We start from the raw sequence: 25,400 nt of genomic DNA, 5'->3' as shown, positions 1-25,400 counted from the left end.
GATAGGATTGAGGATAGGATAGGGGATTGGATAGGATAGAGGATAGGATGGGATAGAGAATATTACAGGATAGAGGAAAGGATAGGATTGAGGATAGGATAGATGATAGGATAGGATTGAGGATAGGATAGGGTTGGGGATAGGATAGGGGATTGAATTGGATAGGGGATTGGATAGAATAGAGGATAGGATAGGATAGAGGATAGGATAGGATTTAGGATCCCCGGGCGGAGAGGGCGACCGCTGCGCTCGGTCGCCTTCTCCCGAATCTCGGGGGACCCTGTGGACGGGTGCGTCGTCTGTTCGCGGTGGTGGTGCGGGTTTTGGTCCTGTACGGAGCCCCTGTATGGGCGCACGATGTCTTGGCTAGGGGGCGCAGTGGCGGCACACGGTCGCTGCTGCGTCGCATAGAGCGCAGGCTGGCCATAGGCATCGTGCGGGGGTACCGCACCATTTCATACGCGACGGCGATGGTGATGTCGGGGCTGATCCCCCTCGAGCTGGAGGCCCGCGTGTTGGCGGATGTGCATACGCACTCCAGGGAACTCCGGCTCCGGGGGGTGGCCCCGGATCAGGCGCGGCTCATGGTGGATGAGCTCAGGCGACATGCTCGGCGGCACGCAGCCCGGGAGTGGCGCGATAGCCTTCCCGGGACGAGGGAGGGCGAGAGGCGGGCCGTTCGGGCCATCCTCCCGGTGTTCGATCAATGGAACAGGGGATGGATGGGGCATAGGGTCTCCTACCGTGTGACGCAGGTGTTGAGCGGGCACGGGTGCTTCGGCGACTACCTGTGTCGCATCGGGAGGGAGACCGAGGAGGCGTGTCACCACTGCGGCGAGCCGCGGGACACGGCGCAACACACTCTGGAGGAGTGTCCGGCATGGGGGGGAGAGCGCCGTGCCCTGCGGCGCGCGGTGGGCCACGACCTCTCGCTCCCGGCTGTCGTCGCTGCGGCAGCCGGTGGCGAGGAGGCGTGGAGGGGGTTCGCTTCCTTCTGCGAGCGGGTTATGCTGCGGAAGGAGGCTGCGGAACGGGATCGGGAGCGTAATCACGATCCCGGCCGAAGGGGGGGGAGGCGGCGCAGGGTACGCCCCGGGGGCGTACCCCCGTTGCGACGCCTCTGACGCGAGCGGGGACGCCCTTGATGATCTCGAGGCGGGGGATCGGATATCCCCTTACACTCGGTCACCAACGGCGTCCCCGGAGGCCGCCGGGCATCTCGGGCGGGGGCCCGGATGCTCATCGGGCGGCCTAACAGGGGGGAAGGCGCCACGTCGTCCGTTGCGTGGTGCCTTCGGATAGAGTAGGTACGGGAGGGGGCCGCGTCCCCCCCATGGGTGGTATGCTAAGGCGGGGGCACACCGGATTGACATGCGCGCGCAGAGCACGGGTGCCCCCAGGAGTCTAGGGACGGACGGGGAGGAGTTAGTGGGTATACTCGGCGTTGCACCAACCAGCCGAGGAGTCCCACATAACCCGGACCACCCCCCCCGGGGGGGTTCGGGTATCCGTAACGAGATTACCTCCTCGAAAAAAAAAAAAAAAAAAAAAAAAAAAAAATAGGATAGGATTTAGGATAGGATAGGATAGAGGATAGGATAGGATTGAGGATAGGATAGGATAGAGGATTAGATAGGATAGAGGATAGGATAGGATAGGGGATAGGATAGGATTGAGGATAGGACAGGATTGAGTATAGGATAGGGTAGAGGATAGGATAGGATAGAGGGTACGATAGCATAGAGGATAGGATAGGATAGAGGATAGGATAGGATAGAGGATAGGATAGGATAGAGGATAGGATAGAATAGAGGATAGGATAGAATAGAGGATAGGATAGGATAGAGGATAGGATAGGTTTGAGGATAGGATAGGATTGAGGATAGGATAGGGGATTGAATAGGATAGAGGATAGGATAGGATAGAGGATTGGATAGGATAGAGGATAGGATAGGATAGAGGATTGGATAGGATACAGGATTGCTTTGGGGATAGGATAGGATAGAGGATAGGATAGAGGATATTATAGAATAGAGGATTGGATAGGATAGAGGATTTGATAGAATAGAGGATATTATAGGATAGAGAATGGGATAGGATAGAGCATAGGATAGGATAGTATTGAGGATAGGATAGAGAATAGGATTGGATAGAGAATATGATAACATAGAGGTTAGGATAGGATAGAGGATAGGATAGAATAGGGGAGCAGTCTCCGCCACTTTCCTCAGCCCTCAATTCTGAGTGGTCCCGGCCTCAGGCAATCGAACAATCGTTCAAGCCGAAACATTTGGTCCTTCGAGCCGGATCTGAGGAAGTGGACGTCGACCGTTCAACACCGACCATGGACGAGCATTTGGAGCAACAGCTCACCCTTCAACGGGCCATCGAGCGATCGGTGATCAACTTCAAAAAATTGGGCAAGGAGAAGTGGACGAAGAGTGTTGTACAGACCCGAATCGTTCACATAAAGGAGCAGTGGAGGAAGTACGAGGCCGGTCATGGGAAGGTCGCGGCTGCCCTGTCCCTAAAGGAGCAGACGAGCCATCCTTACTTCAGCGAGGATCAGTTCGCAGCCACGGAGGAGGTGTACCTCGACAGCCTCGCCTTCATGAACGACATCCTTGACCAGCGGAAGCAGGAAGAAGAGTCCGCCGGTTCCCATCTCTCGATGGAAACGCCCGCGCATCTCCCGCGAATCCACCTCCCGCTATTCGAAGGTCAGTGCGAGACCTGGTAAGCGTTTCGCGATCGATTTGACGCGCTCATCATTTCGAACCGGTCACTCACGGATGTATCCCGCATCCATTATCTCGTATCCTCGCTCAAAGGCCGCGCTCTCGATTGCGTTAGCAACATTCCGGTGACCGCTGCAAACTTCAAAATCGCGTGGGACGCGCTTAAATCGCGTTACGACAATCCGCGTCGCCTTCTTGCCGTCCATTTGTCAGCGCTGCTTCAATTACCCGCTCTTAATTGCGAATCCGCGTCGGAGCTACAAGATCTTCGTGACCGAGTCTGTATGTCCGTTGCGTCGCTTCAGAATCTCGGACGGACTCCCGAAAACCTCTGGAACGACATACTCGTTCACGTGATCGCGCAAAAACTCGATTCCACGACGCGGAAGGTGTGGAACATAAAAACAAGCGACGACGTGACCCCGCCGTCGTTCGATACATTGCGAGAATTCAGCGATTCACGTGTCCGCGCTCTCGAGGAATTTAAAAGCGGCTCTATAATTCCTCCCGTTCCGCGTGCGAAATCTCCCGCGCGTGTCAAAAGCGGAGTTCAGGCGACCAAATTTCCGTTCGAGTCCACTCGGACTCATACAGCAGCTGTAACAAAGTCATCGCCGGTAGCATGTCCGTTATGCCGCGCGCGTCATTACATAAATGTATGCCCATCGTTTCTGTCAAAGAGCGCTTCCCATCGTAGGGAAATCATTAAGCGATTATGTCGATGCTCAAACTGCTTAAGTCAATCTCACTCTATTCAAGACTGCACGAGCAAATATTCTTGTCGCGCTTGCCATGAGCGGCACCACACGTTATTGCATGAAGAAAGATCCGTTCCCGCCTCGACATCTTCTACCGAATCTCGCGAGAGCACGTGAAACGACCGCCGATGTCCAGTCTCATCTCGCATCAACTAAAGCCCCATTGCATAAATCAATTTTGCTAGCCACTACGTGGGTGCAAGCAAGCGTCGATTCCGACCGCAGCATCAGGGTTCGCGCGTTAATAGACCAAGGATCCGAGACAAGTTTCGTTACGGAATCCGTTGCTCAGCTGCTACATGCGAAACATCAACGTGTCGCGACGACGATCTCGGGAGTTGGTGGGGTACGCACCGTCGCGGCTCGGCATGCGATCCGCTTGCGTCTCTCCCCGCGCTTTTCTCTCGCTCCATCCGTCACAACAACCGCGCTCGTTCTACCTTCGCTGTCAACCTACACACCGAAGCGCGTAACGGATTCACGCAAATTCGAGCATCTCGCCGATTTCAATTGGGCTGACGCGTACCCTTCGAGTGCCGACTCGATTCAATTGATTCTAGGATCAGATATCTATCCGCATATTATTCTTGACGGACATCGCAAAGGCGAACCGGGTACACCGATTGCGCAAAACTCTATTTTCGGCTGGATAATCTCGGCTCCCGTGTTCGCGAATTCGTCGACCCTTAGCTTTCCGTCGGCTGCCGTTGTCACGCACCACTGTCTCTATGACAAGCAGCTACAATCAGACATGCAACGATTTTGGGAAGTTGAGGAAATCCCTCTCCAGTCTCTCTTCACACCGGACGAAGAAGCGTGCGAGCGACACTTTCGCGACAATACGTCTCGCGCGCCCGACGGACGATATATCGTTCGTCTTCCGTTTCGATCCGGTCCTCCCATAGATATCGGGCATTCGCGCCGGGTCGCCGAAAAAATGATGCAGTCTCTTTCGCGCCGCCTTCATACGAGTCCCTCAGTCGCCACTGAGTATCGCGACTTTCTTGATGAGTACCAGCGTCTAGGGCATATGCGTCTCGCTCGAGACTCGGATGCATCGTCTCATCAATGTGTTTTTATTCCGCATCATCCCGTCCTTCGAGCTGGCAGCGCTACGACCCACCTTCGCGTTGTGTTCAACGCCTCCAGTCTCACATCAAACAGCTCTTCGTTGAATGACCATCGCCGGTCCGAAATTGCAAAGCGACCTCGCCGCGGTCATTCTTCGATGGCGTAAATTCCGATACGTTTACACTGCCGATATCGCAAAAATGTATCGCCAAATTCTCCTCGACGACCGCGATGTCGATTACCAACGCATTCTGTGGCAGCCAGCACCTTCCGCCACGTGCCGAGAATATCAACTTCTCACAGTCACATACGGAATGACGTGCGCTCCTTATCTCGCCCTTCGCGTCCTTCAACGTCTTAATGAGGACGAAGGGCATCGTTTTCCTCTCGCGAAATCGATCCTCCAAGATCATATACAGGGTGGCCCACATAACTCTGAACAGCTCAATATCTCGAAAACTATGCCATCGATTTTAAAGTTCTTAGTCTTAAATTGCATGGAACTGAATGGCCTTTCTGACTACATAAACGTGAAGTGGCCTCCCTTCCCCTTTAACGGGGGAGGGGAGGTACCTTTGTAATTTTAAATGGAACCCCCTATAAAATGTTACATATTTAGATTCTACCGGAAAAAACAAGTCAATTTTGTCTGAAACATTTTTTTGTCAGATACTTCCATGATGAGATATAACAGTTTGAACTTTCGAGTTGTAGGTACTTGAAGCGCTCGGAAATATATGTTGACGACGAGTCTATGAAGAACAGTAACTTACAATAAAGCTAAATTACTTTCATAAACCTCGTCCGTTTATTTCAACCGCTGTCCTCTCCAACGACCCTGGCATGCTCGAGCATCCAGGAGAGGGCAGCACAAACCAACCTTCCTTCGCGATTCACGTCCGCGTAAAACGCTCCCGTTACAGAGTGAAAGGTCCTCCCACCTTTCAATGATTTCGCTGCATTTGTAGAAACGCGATCTCAATATTTAGAACGCAGGGAGAGTAGCAACCCATCCGTTGCTATTGCCGTTAGTGACCGTACGCCCTTCCCAAAGAACCGCGAAATTAGTAAAAAATCATTCGTGGTAACATCGCACGTCGCTAGCAAATCTAGCAAATGTGGGCTATGCGACGTCGAGCATGCGTCGCAAAATTGCTCGAAGCTATTAGCCATGTCCCATGTAGAAAGACATGCTGCCGTCAGAAGGGCACGCGTGTGTTTCAATTGTCTAAGTATGGAGCACAGCATTAAGGGTTGCACTCGCGGTAATTGTAGAAAATCTGGTAAGAAACACCACACATTGTTGCATCGAGAGGAGGCCGTTTCTGTCCCTGAGCCTCAAGCGGAAGAATCTCCCTCCTCATCTCATGTAGGGCACGTATGCCACACTAACTCGGCAAATTTTGAGGCCGAATATGTATGTAGTTTTTTCTACCGCGGTGGTTTACGTCACGGATAGTAAGGGTAGAAAACATAAATGCCGCGCGCTGTTAGATTCGGGTTCTCAAATCAATTCGTTCAGTCAGAATTTAGCACAAAAACTAGATCTTCCACGTCGCACAATAAATGCATCTATCAGCGGTTTTAACCCTTTGCACTCCGCGCCATTCTCGACGTTGGATACCAGCTACTCCGCGCCACTTTGTGGCAGAAACGGACATTTTCAAACTCTCGTATTATTTTGTATAGTTTTGGAACTAAGTATCTTATTATGATGATATTGGACTTATATGAATTGGTTGAAATCGAGGAAAGTATATTTGCAAAAAAATCAATATTTTATTGTTTATAATTTTGTACAGTATGATAAATTTTGAAACACTCTCCAATATGGATTGCAGGCTGATTAGTGCATGTTTGACAATAATAATTTGTTTAACGCCTGCTAGCAGGTGTTTTCCTGTTAGAACACACAATGCAGTCCCGTTTTCTTTGTTCCACATCGGGAATATGTAGTTTATTGTTTAATCTATTGTCCGCAGAAGATGTGGATGGACGCGTTCTCAATACACGAAAATCGCCCCTCAATTGGTCAATGAGTGTCTTGACAAACTTGTGGTGTGTCATTGGCGTTTCATTATTTGTTTGTTTTGAGATGCGATACATTATGTATGAGTTTATCACACACATTTCCAACCCCCAAAAAAATAACTTCCTCCACCATTTCAGCGATTTACGGAGGAAACAATACGTCGAAGCGTATTGATCCGCACGATCCGCATTTCAGGCTTATTGACTATTGCAACAGTCATTTCCTCCAGTTTTAGACTTGTTTATTTATATTTATAAAACCCTCTATACAGTGTGAGGTATGCTCGCATACCGAGCTTTCTTCTACAAACTCTCCTTATCGCTCTTTTCAAGAGAAGTGCTCGGACCGTCGTGAGCACACTTCTCACGTTCTCTTCTGACATAAAACCCGCTGACATTTTTTTTACATATCTTAGTAATTTTCCTATATTTTGATTTGATTTCTTGTGCCATTTCAAGAGAAAACTTCAGGGAAACATGCATGTCTCAAAAAGTTGCGCTGAAATAACTCAATTCCCCGTAATCACTAATAAACTTGAATGTCCCCTGAGAGGGGACATCGGAGTGATAAGCTAGAATTACGATGTCCCCTGAGAGGGGACAGCGGACTGCAAAGGGTTAATAGTTCAAAGAGTAGAATAAAGTCAGCAATATAACCGTACATTCTATGCTCGTCTATTTAAATTAACTTTATCTCTGTCTCAACTACTCAAGAGTAATCTATACTATCTCGCGGGGCCGGTTACTACCCCGAATTCCCTACGCGTGTCAATTCGCGAAGGAGATTGGTTCGTGCCTTGTTACGAGCCAGGGCTGCGAAAACGCGAGAGGCCGGCGAGGGGTTGTTACCCCAGGAATATGGTTTCAATTTGTTAGTTAAGTACGCGGACGCACCCAAAGCGAGATCGGGGAGCCGCTAGGATAGTTGACGTCGAGGACGCACCTGATGCGAAATCAGGGAACCTCTGGGAGGTTGGAGTCAAACGCAGACGCACCCGATGCGAAACCGAGGAGCTACTAGGAGGATGAAACTTCGTGAACGCACCTAATGCGGAATCGGGGAGTCACTAGGAGAGACACGCGGTGAACCCTATTTAAAGGAAGGTGGATAACTCACAGACGCACCCGATGCGAGACCAGGGAGCTGCTAGGATACGGAAGAACCCAATGCGAAATCAGGGTTCCGCTAGGATGGTATAATTTTCGTGGACGCACCCAATGCGAAACCGGGGAGCCACTAGGTTGGAGAAATCTTCGTTGAATTGAATCTAAGATTAGTAAGCCTCGTAACTTATATATAATTTAATGGATACAATCCGAGCGGTAAGATTGTATCATGTGTGAACGTTCAATTATTAGATTAGGATATCGGGCAATAATTAAAGGTTGTAGATTACGCGAGTTAACAAACAAGACAAATATATTCTGATTTGGAATAGTTACAAGTGTGATTGTTTGTGTCGCGAGTGGATGTAGTAAGTGTACAATTAGAGAAATTGTTACCTAATGATGCACGGTGTTGACGCACTGGCAATGCGGGGTTAGATAGCGATTGTTGAATGCCAAATAGAATATATACCGAACTGACGGAATCTATAAGGTTACGTTTTGATTCGAAAGGGACTTTAACCCGATCTCACTAGACTTGACGCGACGTGACTGCACGAGTACTGAACCGCGTCTAAATCTTGACTGAACCGCTTCTCGACTAACCGAAGAGGATGAAAATGCATGGGTTTATATACCCTAAAAATGAGAGGGGAATGTATCTGTTTTATTTTACGGTCGCATACTCGTATTTGTCGTTTCAAGTGAATTTAAGGTTTGCAGCTGGATCTTTTGTTTATAGGGGTAAAAAGGAAGGGTTAGCCAGGATATTTCCTATCAAAGACTATCTTGACAAAACATTCCAGAAGGGGATGTTTTGAAGATTTCCAATTTAGGAAATCGTACGGTGCTGTTACTGAATCATGCTTCGTGCCAGTTGCGTCCAGCCGGAGTACAATCATTAAACAAGGGGCCTGTTGGGACGCTTTTCGTTCTCAGAAAAGAGATTAGAACTTCTAATCTAAATGAACGTGGAGAAACGTCTCCATACGTAACATCTCCCCCCTTAAACGAAACATCGCGGTTCGCGTGATGCTTTCGATCTGAGAAAGAAAAACGTCCTGAGAGCTATGGTAAAGAAAAATGCCGGGTGTAGTGTAGTGTAGTGTGGTATGTAGTGTACTTATATTTATATGTGGTCTTCTACTGTTGGAGGTGTCGTTCAGGGTTGGTTGTGGTCTCGACTGCGTAGCCCACTCGAAGCCAGAATTCTGCGACATCCAGTGGGGGTTGATCCGGTAGACGGTCCAACAGGAGGTGGCCCTCGGCGTGGCCACTACTAGTGACGGTCACTCCGCTAGCGTAGCCTCTTCGGTCCCTCATTACCAGCCTGGAGATGGTGCTGATCCGGTGGATGGCACTGTTGTTACGGGGGCGGACGCCCCTCAGCACCATTCTTACTGCCTGCCAGGGCAAGGTCCGGAAACGTGGCGGGAGAATCCAGAGTTGGGTGATCTCCCGAACCGTGATGGTACCACGGTCGCCCAAAAAGATGGAGACGGCTCGTTCGTCGACCTCCCTCACTTCGCCCCTCAGCCAGACGGGACCATCCCGCACGGCCACGAGGAGACCCGGCTTGATCGCTGCCAGCACCGGTATGCATAGGTGGTGCCGTTCTGCCATGTGGTTGGCAAAGGCCCTGAAGAAGTCCACCACTGCCTCTGGGTGTTCCTCCGCTGTGATCCAGACGGTTGTCTGGTCTTCGACCTCGCGGACGATGCAGCGGAAAGAAGCTTCCACCTTACGGGAACCGATGATTTTTAGGCTGCTCCCTTTTTCCGGCATGGTTCTCCCGGGGTCCAGTCTCGGATGTTTCGGTCGGTGACTTCGAATAGTTCGATGCTGTGGTACGGTCGCTTCCGTTGGTCGGTTTGGGTGTGAGCTGTAGTTTTCTTAGCTTTCCTTGTTGAAGTGCTCCGACCCTTCACGATTCTGCCTCCCTTTGCAGGTTGGTAAGGTCGAGCAGTGAGGATTTTTCCCGTTCTATTGGGTTTTTCCCACCACCCGCTTTGTCCCGTCTGAATCGCGATACTAGATCGTCCTTCCGATGGTTCAGTTTGAGTGGATGCGTTCTGGCTCATTGGTTCTGAGACTATGTGCTGCTAGGGATCGCTGTTCTGCTTATATAGGGCTGGATGCTCTTATCTCTCTTGCTGAAGGGTGGGGGTAGGTCCTGCTCCTTAGAAGATCGACGCAGAGGGTTTGACATCTGCATGCGAGGCCTGTGTTTGTTCTTCCTCTATCTCGTTTGTTTCTTTTTGTTCTTGAACACTATTTGGTTGTTTCCGAAATATTCGGGATTTGATGATGATTAAGGCAACAAAGAGTAGGAATGTCGTCATCACTGCAATGGTGGAAAAGGTTGAAAATTGTTGGTGTTTTGTTACTTCCCGCTGTGTTGTAATTATCTTCACCTCTTGTTCTATCGCACTGAGGGATATAGCTGCTGGAAGTTGCTCCCAATGGTTACTGGAGGGTTCTCCATTTGATATGTTCGATTCGATTACTCTGATATGAGGCTCAGTTATTTCTGGCAGTAAAGATGACAAGTTGTAAGATATTGTCGGGTAATATATTATGTTTCCTGTGGTTTCGACGATGTCCAATGATTTAAGCTGCATGGAGTTTATGGTCGTCTGACAGCCTGCTTCCAATTTAAAATTCCTGTCTTTTGAAATGTCCTTATGGTTGCCTTTTTCCCTCTGCAGTAAATTTGGGCTTTCTTTTCTTCTGGCATAAAGTATAACCATGTGGCTGGTGTGTTTAGAGCTCGCCAGTGGGGCTGCAGGTAAGCGGTCACCTTGATGTTGCAGGTACTCCAGTCTATTGTGGCGGGGTTCAACAGTAGGGTGGTTTCGCAGGTTGTATGTTGGTTTGTTTGATATATGGGCAGGGTAGATGGTCCTAATAATTGCCTATGGTGGGAACGGCAACTCCTTAGGTAATCTTCGGTTGGCAGGAAATACTGTTGTTCGTCGGATGATACTGCAATGTATGTAAATCGTGGTTTTATGTACGACATCATCATCTTGGGTCCCAATGGTTGCATGGATGGACAGGGGTAGATCTTGTAGAAATTGAATATTTGGTGGTCTAGCAATGGTACGGTGAGCTCGAAGACTATCCTGCCTTTTGTGAAAACTATGTTTAGCTTGGTAATTCTTTCAAGCTGTTCAGTCAGTAATTCCTCGGGCGAGAAAGGAAACTCGTGCGACGAGGTTTGTTTGATTTTCAAGGCGGAATTCAGTAACTGTTGGGGTGAGAAGATTGCTGGATGTAAAATCCCCTGTTTCGCCAATAATATTGCATCTATTAACAGTAGCAAGTTGGTGCTGTAGTCGTCTAAACCTCTTTCGATTTCGAACAAAGATTCCCTTATAACACCCTCGAATCGCAGCCTGTCTATTTCTGATTGTGTTTCATATAGTTGCTTGGAATGTTCGGAAACTATTTTCATAAGTTTCGACATTCCATTTGTTAAATTCAATAATCTTGTATGCACCGTAGAGAACTCTCCTTTTATAATATGGGTTTGCCTTGCTATTATCTCCGTGATTTCATGTTCGTTTTTGTATATTTTATTCAATTCGTGATTATAATAATCTGCGTCTTCCTGAGTCAAGGTTGCAAAGAGGATGTTGCTGACTGTTCCGATGAATCCAAATGGTGCATTACGTCGGGGTGATTTTGTATTGAGGTATGGGTGGTCGCCCATTGCGGATTTTATCAAATTCCGATAATAACGAGTGTTTTCTTCCTTCTTTATCAATCGAGGTCCGAGGTCTTCGTTGAGACATTTGGTGGCTTCGTGCCTTTTGCAGAGCTGGTCGATTATGGAAATCAATTGTTGTACAGGTGGTGCGTGTTGTAGATATTTGTTGACGTCGAGCGAAGTTACTAGGCGCCATTGTGTTTGATAGATCCGGATGTCCGACAATTTCTCAAAGAATAAACCAGTGTTTTGTTGTAATATCTCTATTGTTGAGTCTTTATTTCCCGGGTGTTGACTCATTGTCAGTGGCAGCAGGAGTACGCAAAAGAGAATCATGGTCATTCCCGGCTGTTGGTTCAAAATAAGCGTGTTTTAATTTATTTTGATGTTTAGTTATTGTTTTGTTTGGTGTTTGTAATACAACATTATTCAAGTCTGTCACGTCTAATATTCTGTACGGTCCAATGTAATGGGGGTCGAATTTGCTAGTACGAGGTTCCAAGAGTACGTAAACGAAATCATCTACTTTAAATGTGGCAGGGTTTGCCTTGCAATCGTAGTAGCTTTTTGAGCGAGCTTTTGCTTTATTAAGATCGTTTGCAGCCAAATTACGTATTCGGACTATATTGGTTATTAACTCTGTTAAATAGTCTCCATACGTTTTCAAGTTCGTACCAGTAGGAAATGAGGTTGGTTCCCGAGCTTGTTTACCAAAAATTAATTCGTATGGTGTAAAATTGGTGGCTTCATGAACTGAGGTATTGTGAGAGAACATTGCAAAAGGAATTAGCAAATCCCAGTCCTCGTAATTATCCATGTAATGCTTGAGATATTCCGTGAGTACGATGTGACTTCGTTCTAATGATCCATTGGTTTGCGGTCGGTATCCTGAAGTAGTGATCTGTTTGATTTTGAAAATTTCAGATAAGTTTTTCATGAGGCTTCCGATAAAACTGGTTCCTTTGTCTGTTAATATGGCTCGAGGTGTTCCATAAACTGCGATGAAATGCCTTGCGAAAGCATCGGCAATGGTAGTGGCTCGGATGTTGGGTATTGCTACTGCAATACAATATTTGGTTAAATTATCCTGCATAGTAAGAATGTATCGATTGCCTCCTGGTGTGACTGGTAATGGTCCAACGGTATCCAGAGAAATTTTATCAAATGCGTCCAAAGGTGTGTCGGTGATCAGCATAGGCTGACGGGTTTTTACACGGACTAATTTTTGTTCCTGGCAACTTTTGCATTTTCGGATGTAATCTTGAATTTCATTGTGCATGTGTGGCCAATGAAATCTTGCTCGAATACGATTGTAGGTTTTTGTGACTCCTTTATGTCCTCCGATTAAACTATCGTGTGCTTCGTGAATAATCTCTTGTCTATTTTCCGCAGAAGGTGTGGTGATAATGCAATTGCATATTGTGATTTGAGGAATTTGCTCTGTGAAGGTCTCTTCCAATGTATTGAAAAATTCGTTGAGTGGCAATTTATGCAAATCTCCGGTGGCTGATATTCGAAAAGATTCGATCCTGTTTTCTTTTAAAGCTGGTTGGAGAGTTTTCAATCCGTTGACTATGTCCATTCTATTTGGTTTATCATAAAAATTGTCGGAAATTATTATGCTGAATGTTCTAAATAATCCGTTGTTTGAAATTACAACTTGTCCCTTCTTTGGTCCTGCAGCTAGAAATTCCTGTTTGTTTATTAATTCGGTGTCTAAGAGTAATTTTCCGATGGGAGTTATTAAATTGCAGTCGGCTGATATAAAATGCACGTAATTGTCTTCTTTTGCTGTGAGGGTGTTTGAAGAAACGATAATCTTTTGTTTTGGTTCTGGCGGCGCTTCCAGGTCAGTTTCGGTAGGAGAACTGTCGGTAGCGGTATCAAAGAATGGGTAAGGGTCTGCTGTACGGTCAGGTAAGTGCCTTGCACATGTTTCGCTTGTGGGTAGCCGGATTATGGTGGGTTGTAAAATTCCATCTGTTCTGTCTGATTGTTCCTGCAGTATATTAGGTGGATCCACTTGCAAATTGTTTGTATTTTCAATAACTGTATTTTCGAGCGGTTCCTCAAACGAAATTAAATCATCAGATAAGCTTTGGTTCTTATCTGTAGAAAAAATTTCTGTGGAGTTTGCTGCGGGTAAAAACTGGTGTGTGGTATCCTGGTCTTCATCTGGCATCAACACTTCTCTAGATAGGCTCGGAAGGGACCGGTTTTTGTTTATTATGGGAGAGTGTCGCACTTTTCCAAGAGTGGGCTCTTCTCTTTCATCTGAACTGCTTGTTTCTTGATATTTCGGTCGTTTTTCTCGGTCTCGACGTAATTGTCTGATACGTTGTCCAATTGAATCCGGTCTGTCTTCATGTGTCTTCGGTAGTTGGGTCTTGAAATCGGGATCTCGAAGTTCACGTGGAATAAGTGGTAAACAAGAAATGGTAGGGTTGCGTGAAAGAGCATCTGCGTTCATATTCGTTTTTCCGGATTTATGGATAACCTGATAATCGTACTCCAGAAGTCTCAATTTCCACTTCATGAGTCTTGATGTTGGATCTTTTACAGAATGTAGCCAAACTAGAGGTCTGTGATCTGTCACAAGAGTGAATTTGGTTCCGTAAACATACGGTCTGAAATATTGAACAGCGTAAACCATGGCTAAACATTCCTTTTCTGTAGCTGAGTAATTTTTCTCTGCTTTATTGAGGCTGCGCGATGCGTAAGCAATCGGCAGATCATTTCCAATCTCGCCTTGACTAAGCACGGCTCCAATGGCATGTTCTGATGCATCCGTTGTAACGATGAATGGTTTGCTGAAGTCGGGGTATTGTAAAATAGGTTCTTGGCAAAGTTCTTCACGTAATTGTTTAAAGCTGTTTTCCTGTTCTTCTGTCCATTTGAATTTTATTCCTTTTCCCAAGAGGCTAATCAATGGTTTTGCCTTAGTGGTGAAATCTGATATGAATCGTCTGTAGTATCCTACTAATCCCAAAAATTGTTGTATATTCTTCTGATTGGTGGGTGTTGGAAAATCCTTGACGGCTTTTAATTTTCTGGGGTCAGGTTTTACTCCTTGTCTTGAAATAATGTGTCCAAGGTAAGTAACTTCTTTCCGTAAAAATTCACATTTATTGGTCTGAAGGGTTAAGCCATGTTCTCGTAAACGATTGAATAATTTCCTGACTTTAACGTTGTGTTCATGTAGTGATGATGCGTAAACCACAATGTCGTCCAGGTAAACGAACACGTCCGTTCCCTGAAGTCCAGTTAGTACTTGATCCATGAGGCGTTGAAAGGTGGGTGGTGCATTTTTTAAACCAAACGGCATTCGTGAAAATTCATAATGTCCGTTAGGTGTGGTAAAGGCTGTTTTCTGCCTATCTTTCGGGTCCATCTCTATTTGGTGAAAACCATTTGCGAGATCGAAAACGGAGAAGTACTTAGCTCCACCGAGACGATCTAATATTTCTGTAATCTGTGGGTAGCGGGTATTTATCAGAAATTGTTTTATCATTAAGCGCACGGAAGTCTATGACCATACGCCAACGTTTGTTTCCCTGTGCATCCGGTTTCTTAGGTACTATCCACAAAGGTGAATTATATGGGGATTTCGACGGAGTTATTATTCCTTCGGATAGTAATGCGTCTATCTGCTTTTTTATCTCATGTTGATGTATCATGTATATAACATGATACCTTCCTTGATCGTTTATGACAGCTGCTTCTCCTATGTACAATTGGTCATGTGTTCTTATGCGAGGCAAATAGCCTTCCTTGATCTTCGGATTAGCTATGTGAATAGCGATTTGTTGCGAGGTTCTTGCTGGAATGCGGTGTTTAGTTGTTCTTTCTGGTGCTTCTAAATAATTTGAAAATCGAATAGGCCTGATAGGTTTGTTCTTTAATACCAGTGTTCCATGGTAATAGGAAATCTCAGCCTGTTCTTGTTTTAGGAATGGGCTTCCGATTAGTCCATCTGCTTCTATGGCAAGGTGTTTTACTACGTAAAATATTGCTGGGGCTTCATGGATATGAAGAATTGTCGTCCCTACGGTGAAAATCGGGGTTGTGGTGAGTCCAGTTATTTCGATTTCCTCTCGTGAAATCTCTGCTGTTCTTTCTAGAGCGTCGAGGACTACCAAATTTATGGACGCTCCACCGTCAATTAAAAATTCTCCCGTTCCTGATTCCAGTTCGGGATCGTAATTTCTATCCGTGGTGCAGGTGCTTCCTTGATGAGGGTTTCTCTTCGAAGCGGACGGATCTTGGGCGATCTTCTTTCTTTTCGCTCATCGTGTCGCCTGTACGGTGAGCGCGATCGTAGTTTAAAAATTTCTTTGATTCCACGGACGAATCTCGCGAATCTCGGCTACGGGGACGATTCCTGCAGAATTTCCCGTCGTGCCCGGAAGTTCCGCAATGCCAACAATACATGTTTGACATGCGATTTTTATCGGTACCCTTTAGAATCGTATACCGTTTTTCTCCGTCATCACCCATTGATGACTCGGAGCGATTAGAGGGGGAGTGTGAGGGTGTTACGAATGTATGTACTAAGAGATCTCATTTGAATGAGTAAGACTCGCGCGCTTCTCTCCTTCTAAGTTCTGCTAAGAGGGGATGCGTTACGCCTATTGGCTCTAACGATTCGCGAGGAACCGTCCTCACCTTTCAGTCCGGTATGAACACGTGTCCAACGCAGTCTCTTTTCCAATGTACTTCTCCTTTGATTTTTCATCTGTATTTATCTGCTTTCTTATATTAAACCTTTTTTGATAGTCTGTGCTGCAAAACTCTTTACCAAAAAACCTCAACAGGTTATGGGCCCAGGCTTGCTTTAAGTCAGTTTATCGAGTAAGAAAGTTAGTGCAGTTGAAAATGGAATCTACGCAGTTAAAAATCGAGAAACTTCGAGACAAGGACAACTGGCATCAATGGCGGTTCATTGTTCGCACGTTATTGGAAAATGAAGTTGATCTCCTGGACGTGTGCGAAGGTAGGCTAACACGACCGAAGGATGGTGGTGTTAATGCTCTTAAAAAAATTGATCAATTTGATAAAGCGGATAGAGCTGCTCGAAGATTAATCGTTACGACGATTGAGAAGAAGCCATTCACTCTTCTATTTAACTGTACCACCGCAAGGGAGATGTGGAAAAGACTCAACGCAGTATACGACATGAAATCAGATGAGAATCTGTCGTTGATTCAAAAACAATTTTATGAATACGAATGGGACTGCAACGAGGATGTTGCGCATAATTTGGCGAAGCTGGATCAGCTTGCGACCAAGATGAAGAGCCTAGGTGGCGAAATTCCGGACTCAATGTTACTATCACGTGCTTTAACAAGTTTATCATCAAAATTTAACCACTTTCATAGTGCGTGGGACTCAGTCGACGATTCGAGAAAGACGTTGGAAAATTTAACGGCACGTTTAATGTCTGAAGAAGCACGACTGCAAAAACAAGACACAATGGATACAAGGTCAGTCGCTTTGATGGTAAACACGAATGGCAAAGGACGTTCAAGATGTAACGGCTCTAACAAGCCGTTTCAAGGTGCGCAAACAGTGAAGAAGAAAGTGCCTATTTGCTATACATGCGGTTTAAGAGGCCATGTTAAGAAGGATTGTGTTGGCTGTTATTCCTGTGGATCGAAGGGTCATCTCAAGAAGAATTGTCCAAAACAAGGAGAACGTTCGAGTTCGCGAGAAGGAGCAGAATATGTGGGAAATGATTCGACCGTGAGACAAGCGTTCGTCGGGAGCAGTGACGGTGCTGCGGAGGGCGACAGCTGGTTGATCGACTCAGGCGCAACGGATCACATGTCGAAAAGAAGAGACTGGTTTTGCGATTATGAGAACTTTAAAATACCGGTAATGATTAGGTTAGGAAATGGAGACGAGACTCCTGCTTATGGTAAAGGGAATATAGAGGTAGAAATGTTTGTTGATGGGTGCCGAATGCCAGGTATGATATACGATGTGTTATATGTTCCGAGACTCAAACGAAATTTATTTTCTGTAAAGGTAGCTGCTAAGAAAGGTATAGATTTTTCTTTGAGAGAATATGGTCAGCGTTTTGTGTTGACGCGCAATGAGGTGACAATAGCGACCGGCTCGGAGAGCGGCGGCTTATACAAACTCAACATGCGTGTTGTTTTTCAGAAGGAAGTGTATACAGTCGATAAGAGCGATGCTGATTGTACCCTACAACTATGGCATGAGCGACTTTGTCATCAGGACAAGAGACATGTTAAAGGTTTTTTGCGAAGCATAGGCGTTGATGTTCCAGAGTCTGACAGTTTTTGTGAAGGCTGTGCGTATGGCAAGCATCACAGGTCGAGTTTCCATGAGAGAGTCGAAAGAGCTACAAAAGTACGTGAAGCGATACACACCGATGTATGCGGACCCATGCAACAGGAATCCCTTGGTAAAAGGCGGTATTTATTAACTTTTAAAGATGAGTTTTCAAGTTTTCGAACAGTTTACTTCTTGCGAGAAAAATCAGAGGTTTCTGAGAAGATAAAGGTTTTTTGTAATGAAATCAAAAATCGATTCGGAGAAAATGTAAAAGAAATCCATAGCGATGTAGGTACCGAATATGTTAATAAGGAGGTAAGGTGTTTTCTAGAGGCTGAAGGTATTAAACATACTGTAAATGTTGCGTACACGCCGCAACAGAATGGCGTTGCAGAGCGAGAAAATCGCATTCTTGTTGAAGCTGCACGTTCGATGATTTATGCAAAATCAGACTTGCCTCTGTTTCTGTGGGCTGAAGCGTTAAATACGGCAGCGTATGTACTTAATCGAACAGGTCCCACAAAGTTACCAGGTAAAACTCCTTATGAGTTATGGTTTGGAAAACCGGCGAATGTAAGTAACTTAAAAATTTTCGGAACCGAGTGTTTTATTCATGTACCAATCGAAAAGCGTAGGAAGCTTGATAAGAAGTCTGTAAAAGGCGTTCTTGTAGGTTACATTGAAAATTGCAAGGGCTATAGAGTATTCATGTCTAGTTTAAGAGATGTTATTTTAAGTCGAGATGTTCTGTTTAAGGCAGAGACGATTATCCCACAACAAGCCAAAATAAATATTCAGGGAGAGCATGTAGCTGCAAGTAATTCGGAAATAGAAAGTGATGTCGAATCTTTCCGGAGTGTGTATTCCGACGATGAGAAGTCAGATGAGCTAGAAGCACCCTTGCAGTCTTCAAGTGTAGGTAACTCCAATACGAGGGAATTGCGAGATTGAACTAAGATTAAACAAACAGATTTTTATGGTTGTCCACTTACTTATTTGTCGGAAGCTTTACTTTCGAATTATAATGATGCCATTAAGTCACTGTATCGGGACAAATGGAAAGGAGCGATGCAAGAAGAGATGAATTCGTTAAAGGATAATAGAACTTGGATACTTGTAGAAAAGCCGGAAGGGTACAAAGTTATTAATAGTCGATGGGTTTTTACTAAGAAACTAAATCCAGATGGTAGTGAGCGTTATAAGGCACGTTTAGTCATAAAAGGGTGTTCGCAAGTCGAAGGAATTGATTATACAGAAACCTTTAGCCCTGTTTTGCGGTTTGACACTGTGAGAGTTTTATTATGTATTGCAGCGCGTGATGGTTTGCATCTAGCCCAATTCGATGTTAAAACTGCTTTCTTGTACGGAACTCTTAAAGAGGATATATACATGAAACATCCAGATGGTTTTCATGATGGTACTACGCGAGTTTGCAAATTGTTAAAAAGTCTATATGGGCTCAAGCAAGCACCAAGGTGCTGGACGGAACATTTTGCTAAATTTCTCGAAGATTTCGGTTTTCTCAAGTGCTCAGCTGACCCATGTTTTTATGTTTATAAAAGGGGGAACGAAAGAATACTTCTTGGTATTTATGTAGATAATGGGCTGTTGGCTGCAACAAACGAAAATCTTTTGGATAAGTTTTTGAATCAATTATGTAAACGGTTTGAAGTTACCAGCACGAAGGATGTTAACCTCTTCCTTGGTTTAGAAATTCATAAATTGGACAATGGCTCCTTTTTTATAAGTCAGGAAAAATATGCAAATAAGGTTTTAGAGAAGTTCAATTTAAGTACTGCCAATAGTGTGTCAACACCTATAGATGTTGGATGGGATTCATCTGTTTCCGGAAAAGGAAGTAATCCAGTACCGTACAGGGAAGCTGTAGGAAATCTTATGTTTTTACAGGTTGTTAGTAGACCAGATATTAGCTTTGCGTTAAATATTGCTTCAAGAGCGTTAGAAAATCCGAGTGAAGCGCATTACTCACTTGTCAAGCGAATATTAAGATATGTAAAAGGTACATTAGATTTAGGTTTACTTTATTGTAAAAAAGGCAATTTAGAAGCGTACAGCGATGCCGATTTCGCTGGAGACAAGGAGACTCGTAAGTCGACATCAGGTATAGTCTGCAAATATGCAGGCGCTGCAGTAACCTGGCGAAGCAAAAGACAAACGTGCATTGCACTCTCGACGACCGAAGCCGAGTATGTAAGCGCGGCAGCGGCGGCCAAAGAAATAGTGTGGCTCAAAAACCTAGTATTTGAGTGTAGCAATAATTATAAAAATGATGTCTCTTTATTTGTGGATAACATGAGCGCTGTAAAGCTGGTAAAAAATCCAGAATTCCATCAACGAACAAAACACATAGATGTTAAATGTCACTACATAAGAGACTTGTATGCGAGGGGTGAAATTATTGTTTCTCATATTAAAAGTAATGACCAACTCGCGGACATATGTACAAAGGCGTTGGCGAAGCCAAAATTTATAGAATTACGACGAAAGTTGGGACTTGTTCACAAGGGTAATATATGTTAAAATAGCGGTCTTATATTCCATCAAACTATCGATCTAGGGAGAGTGTTACGAATGTATGTACTAAGAGATCTCATTTGAATGAGTAAGACTCGCGCGCTTCTCTCCTTCTAAGTTCTGCTAAGAGGGGATGCGTTACGCCTATTGGCTCTAACGATTCGCGAGGAACCGTCCTCACCTTTCAGTCCGGTATGAACACGTGCCCAACGCAGTCTCTTTTCCAATGTACTTCTCCTTTGATTTTTCATCTGTATTTATCTGCTTTCTTATATTAAACCTTTTTTGATACTCTGTGCTGCAAAACTCTTTACCAAAAAAACTCAACCGAGGGGCTCCTGTGACGCAAGGTCCAGGCAGAAGCGCGTTCTTCTCTTTCCTCCTCAAAACCATATGGTCTCGTGCGTCGATCTCTGTGTCGATCATATCTGCTCGGAGATAGAGGATACGACACTTCACGTTCGCGATAACGAGGATCTTGGTCGAAAGAATCTCGGCGGGACCACCTTGATGGTCATTCATTCCGAGGCGATTGTCTTCGATTTCTTAGTTTTTTATCTATTTGCAGCACAGCGTCGTAAGCTTCCTCCAGATTTTCTGTATCTTTTAGGAGAGCCGACACCTTCAAGGCAATACGATCCGGTAATCCATCGATGAAGTTTTCCAGAACGTCCTTCTCCATTTCCTTGATGAATTCTTCAGCGTGGACCTCGTATTTTTCCTTAATGGCTCCGCGCGTACAATAGACTAGGTGGCTTGTCCTATCGATGTATTGTCGTAGGCTCTCACCTTCGCGGATACGTAACTTCGCGATTTCCACTTGGAAATATGACAAACTTTTGCCAGGCGCGAATCTTTTCTTTAAGTGCTGAATTAATGCTTTTGCGGTCGTAAACTTGTGCTCTAATGTGCTTCTACGTGCTGGCCCGACGAGTTTAGTAAGAACAATTGCTAGATACTCGGTTTCCGTACCCTCAGGAATCAACGTTAACATGTCGTCTATAGTCTGCGCGAAACGAGACAAGGGTGGGTCTTCCCCATTAAAAGTCGGAATTGTCGAAGTAACGTTTTGTAAACATGTCCTTTGCGTCAACAGCGACATAGAATTTGCAAGTGATACCGTCAAGTTCATTATGTCAGCGTTAGAAGTATTTGCTATTCCGTTCAGCATTTTTAAAACGTAACTAGCGAAAACTAGTATATAATTTTCTAATAAAAGCGTAACTAGCGAAAACTAGTATATTGCTTATAATATTACGACGTGACTAGCGAAAACTAGTATATTGTCGATACTCAGTTACGAGTAATTTAACTTGTAAAAAACCAAAAATTAAAGCGATCCTAAAATAATTGAATGCATCCCACCGCTGTCACCAGTTTTGTTACGAGCCAGGGCTGCGAAAACGCGAGAGGCCGGCGAGGGGTTGTTACCCCAGGAATATGGTTTCAATTTGTTAGTTAAGTACGCGGACGCACCCAATGCGAGATCGGGGAGCCGCTAGGATAGTTGACGTCGAGGACGCACCTGATGCGAAATCAGGGAACCTCTGGGAGGTTGGAGTCAAACGCAGACGCACCCGATGCGAAACCGAGGAGCTACTAGGAGGATGAAACTTCGTGAACGCACCCAATGCGGAATCGGGGAGTCACTAGGAGAGACACGCGGCGAACCCGATTTAAAGGAAGGTGGATAACTCACAGACGCACCCGATGCGAGACCAGGGAGCTGCTAGGATACGGAAGAACCCAATGCGAAATCAGGGTTCCGCTAGGATGGTATAATTTTCGTGGACGCACCCAATGCGAAACCAGGGAGCCACTAGGTTGGAGAAATCTTCGTTGAATTGAATCTAAGATTAGTAAGCCTCGTAACTTATATATAATTTAATGGATACAATCCGAGCGGTAAGATTGTATCATGTGGGAACGTTCAATTATTAGATTAGGATATCGGGCAATAATTAAAGGTTGTAGATTACGCGAGTTAACAAACAAGACAAATATATTCTGATTTGGAATAGTTACAAGTGTGATTGTTTGTGTCGCGAGTGGATGTAGTAAGTGTACAATTAGAGAAATTGTTACCTAATGATGCACGGTGTTGACGCACTGGCAATGCGGGGTTAGATAGCGATTGTTGAATGCCAAATAGAATATATACCGAACTGACGGAATCTATAAGGTTACGTTTTGATTCGAAAGGGACTTTAACCCGATCTCACTAGACTTGACGCGACGTGACTGCACGAGTACTGAACCGCGTCTGAATCTTGACTGAACCGCTTCTCGACTAACCGAAGAGGATGAAAATGCATGGGTTTATATACCCTAAAAATGAGAGGGGAATGTATCTGTTTTATTTTACGGTCGCATACTCGTATTTGTCATTTCAAGTGAATTTAAGGTTTGCAGCTGGATCTTTTGTTTATAGGGGTAAAACGAAGGGTTAGCCAGGATATTTCCTATCAAAGACTATCTTGACAAAACATTCCAGAAGGGGATGTTTTGAAGATTTCCAATTTAGGAAATCGTACGGTGCTGTTACTGAATCATGCTTCGTGCCAGTTGCGTCCAGCCGGAGTACAATCATTAAACAAGGGGCCTGTTGGGACGCTTTTCGTTCTCAGAAAAGAGATTAGAACTTCTAATCGAAATGAACGTGGAGAAACGTCTCCATACGTAACAGCCTCCAGGCACTGGAAAGCGGTGAGGTTTGGACGAGACAAATAAAGCTTGTAGACACATTTCTGGTAAAGGGGCAGTATATTCTTGGAAGAACTATTTATATAATCTTGGAAGAACTATTTATATAATATGTTCGCAGAAGAGCTGTTTGTATACAGGACGGCCCGTTATCTTTCCCGACGTTCAGGGCAATAAATTCCGTTGTGATGACGCGCGGAATACCGAGTATCGGTAATCCGTACCGGATTCTCGTAACACGTAAACACACCGTGTATACCGTGTTACGACGCACGCGGCTCGCTCGCTTTGTCTCTACGCCTGGTTTTCAAGCACCGATTTAAATGATTTTAATATGGATCGCGTCCCGCGATATGCGAGTTCCTGACCTGTCTAACCAACCGTGCACTCGGCCGCAAATACGTAAGAGTGGTCCGGTTGAAGACACACTAAAAACCCCTGGCACTCCACGCAACCAAGAAGTTTACCCTTCGGCACGATACGTGGCCTCCGAGCAATCTCCGTATAGGTAGCGGCAGAACGACAGTGATCGTGCACAGTCCGATCGCTCTAATTCGACCCGTATGCCCGCCGCAGTGACGGTTGAACAACTCCTTTCGACCTCGTGATCGATCGAAGTCGAACCTGTCAGACCACCCAGGTATTTGGCCGAATTCTCGTACAAATGGCCCAGGTGGAGACGCACATGAGACCCCTGTTACTCCACGCAACCAAGGATTTTACTCTTCGGCACGATACGTGCAAAGTTCGGGCGTATCGAGTCGACCCGAAGGGAAACCGTGAGTTCGTTCGAACAATCCGTCCGCGCACTCGTCCGAATACTTGCATAAGTGATATGGATGGAGACACACACCAAGCCGTGAGTCACGCCACGCTACCAAGGACTATGCTCTTCGACAAAATGCGTGGCCTCCAAACATATTCTTTATAGATAGCGGCAGAATGACCGCGACCGTGCAAATCCTACCTGAGCAGTCATAGGCATTTTGAACGAGAACAACGAATTTGAATATAACGAAGTGTCTGCTCGGTACAACGATCACGAAAAACGATTTACGAATTTAATCAACTTTACCACTACACGCGATAGCATCCGCAGAGCACAGAACTGCGTCTTAACCGTCGGCAATGTCACAGCGCAGTTGCGCAGTTGCGTTGTTGCATGTTACAGCGTACCTGTAACTCCTCGGTTTGAGGCGCTTACGCGTCGGGGATAGAACAGCCGGTTTGTCTGTTCTATCGGGTCGGTTTGACCCCTCGATTGCGTACCGTGTTTCGCCGACCGGACACTTCGCGAACGCGTGCGGCTAGACCCGCTTCCAGACGTAGAGTGATCTATCTGCGGCACGCATCGACCTCCTTCGATCGGTATCGAGTGGGGATCGATGCGTGCGCATTGCGACAAGTATCGCGATATCTCGCGTTCCTTTTCTTTGTCAGGACTCGCGGTTTACGTCACGGAGTGTTATGGTGGGGTCGACATCGTCGTTCGATATATGCGACGTATCGATATGTAACCTGTACAGTTACAGCAATAGATTTAAAAATGTCGTCCATCCGCGGTAATTTCTCGTCTAGCCTGCCATGTTTAGTGGTCCAGGACATCACAGAAAACATGTCGAATGTGCCACTGCACAGGTTCAATGTTCCCATTCCTTCTGGGACTTATCCCGCGGATCCCGAGTTTTGTTCATCGGGTAGAATAGATTTACTAATTGGTGCAGGTATTTTTTGGAATCTGCTGTGTGTAGGCCAAGTCAAAATCGGGCTTGGCACTTAGCTTAGCAGAAAACTCGCTTAGGATGGATTCTGGGACGCCAGCTTTCCTGGTCAGGCCCAAAGGGCAAGTGTCGATCAGGTCGCGCTTGTAATCTTATTACAATAAACTGTAGAAATGTAAAAAGTACTTCAACGGGTCATCGTGGCTCTCCATCCGTTTCGGAATTGATTTCGGCCGAACGGATCTTGATTCGAGCTGCTCAAAATCATTATTTTGACATTGATTATCGCAGCCTGGCACAACGAAAGGCTATAAATAAAAATAGTTCATTAATATCATTGAACCCCTATCTTGATGAGCACGGACTCATTAGGGTGGGCGGCCGATTAGAAAATGCTCCTGTTCCGTATGAACAGAAGCATCCAATAGTTATACCGAACTCGGGTCCACTGGCGGAATTAATCGTCAGCAGGGAACATTTTTGTTCATTGCACGCCGGAGGTCAACAAACCTTAGCGTCACTTCAGTCTAGATATTGGGTTATCTCAGGTAGGCGGATTGTCAGAAAGGTATTGCGTCGCTGCGTCACCTGTTTTAGAACAGGTCCCGTCAGCGCGCAACCCCAAATGGGCAATCTACCTGCCGACCGGGTTACACCTGCTAGGCCTTTCCATACCTGCGGAGTCGGTTATGCCGATCTTTTGCAAGTGGTTAACCGCGGACGC

This window comes from Halictus rubicundus, unplaced genomic scaffold (genome assembly GCF_050948215.1).
Source record: "Halictus rubicundus isolate RS-2024b unplaced genomic scaffold, iyHalRubi1_principal scaffold0052, whole genome shotgun sequence".
In the NCBI taxonomy this organism is placed as follows: Eukaryota; Metazoa; Arthropoda; class Insecta; order Hymenoptera; family Halictidae; genus Halictus; species Halictus rubicundus.
Note: the sequence above shows the minus strand (reverse complement) of the source record.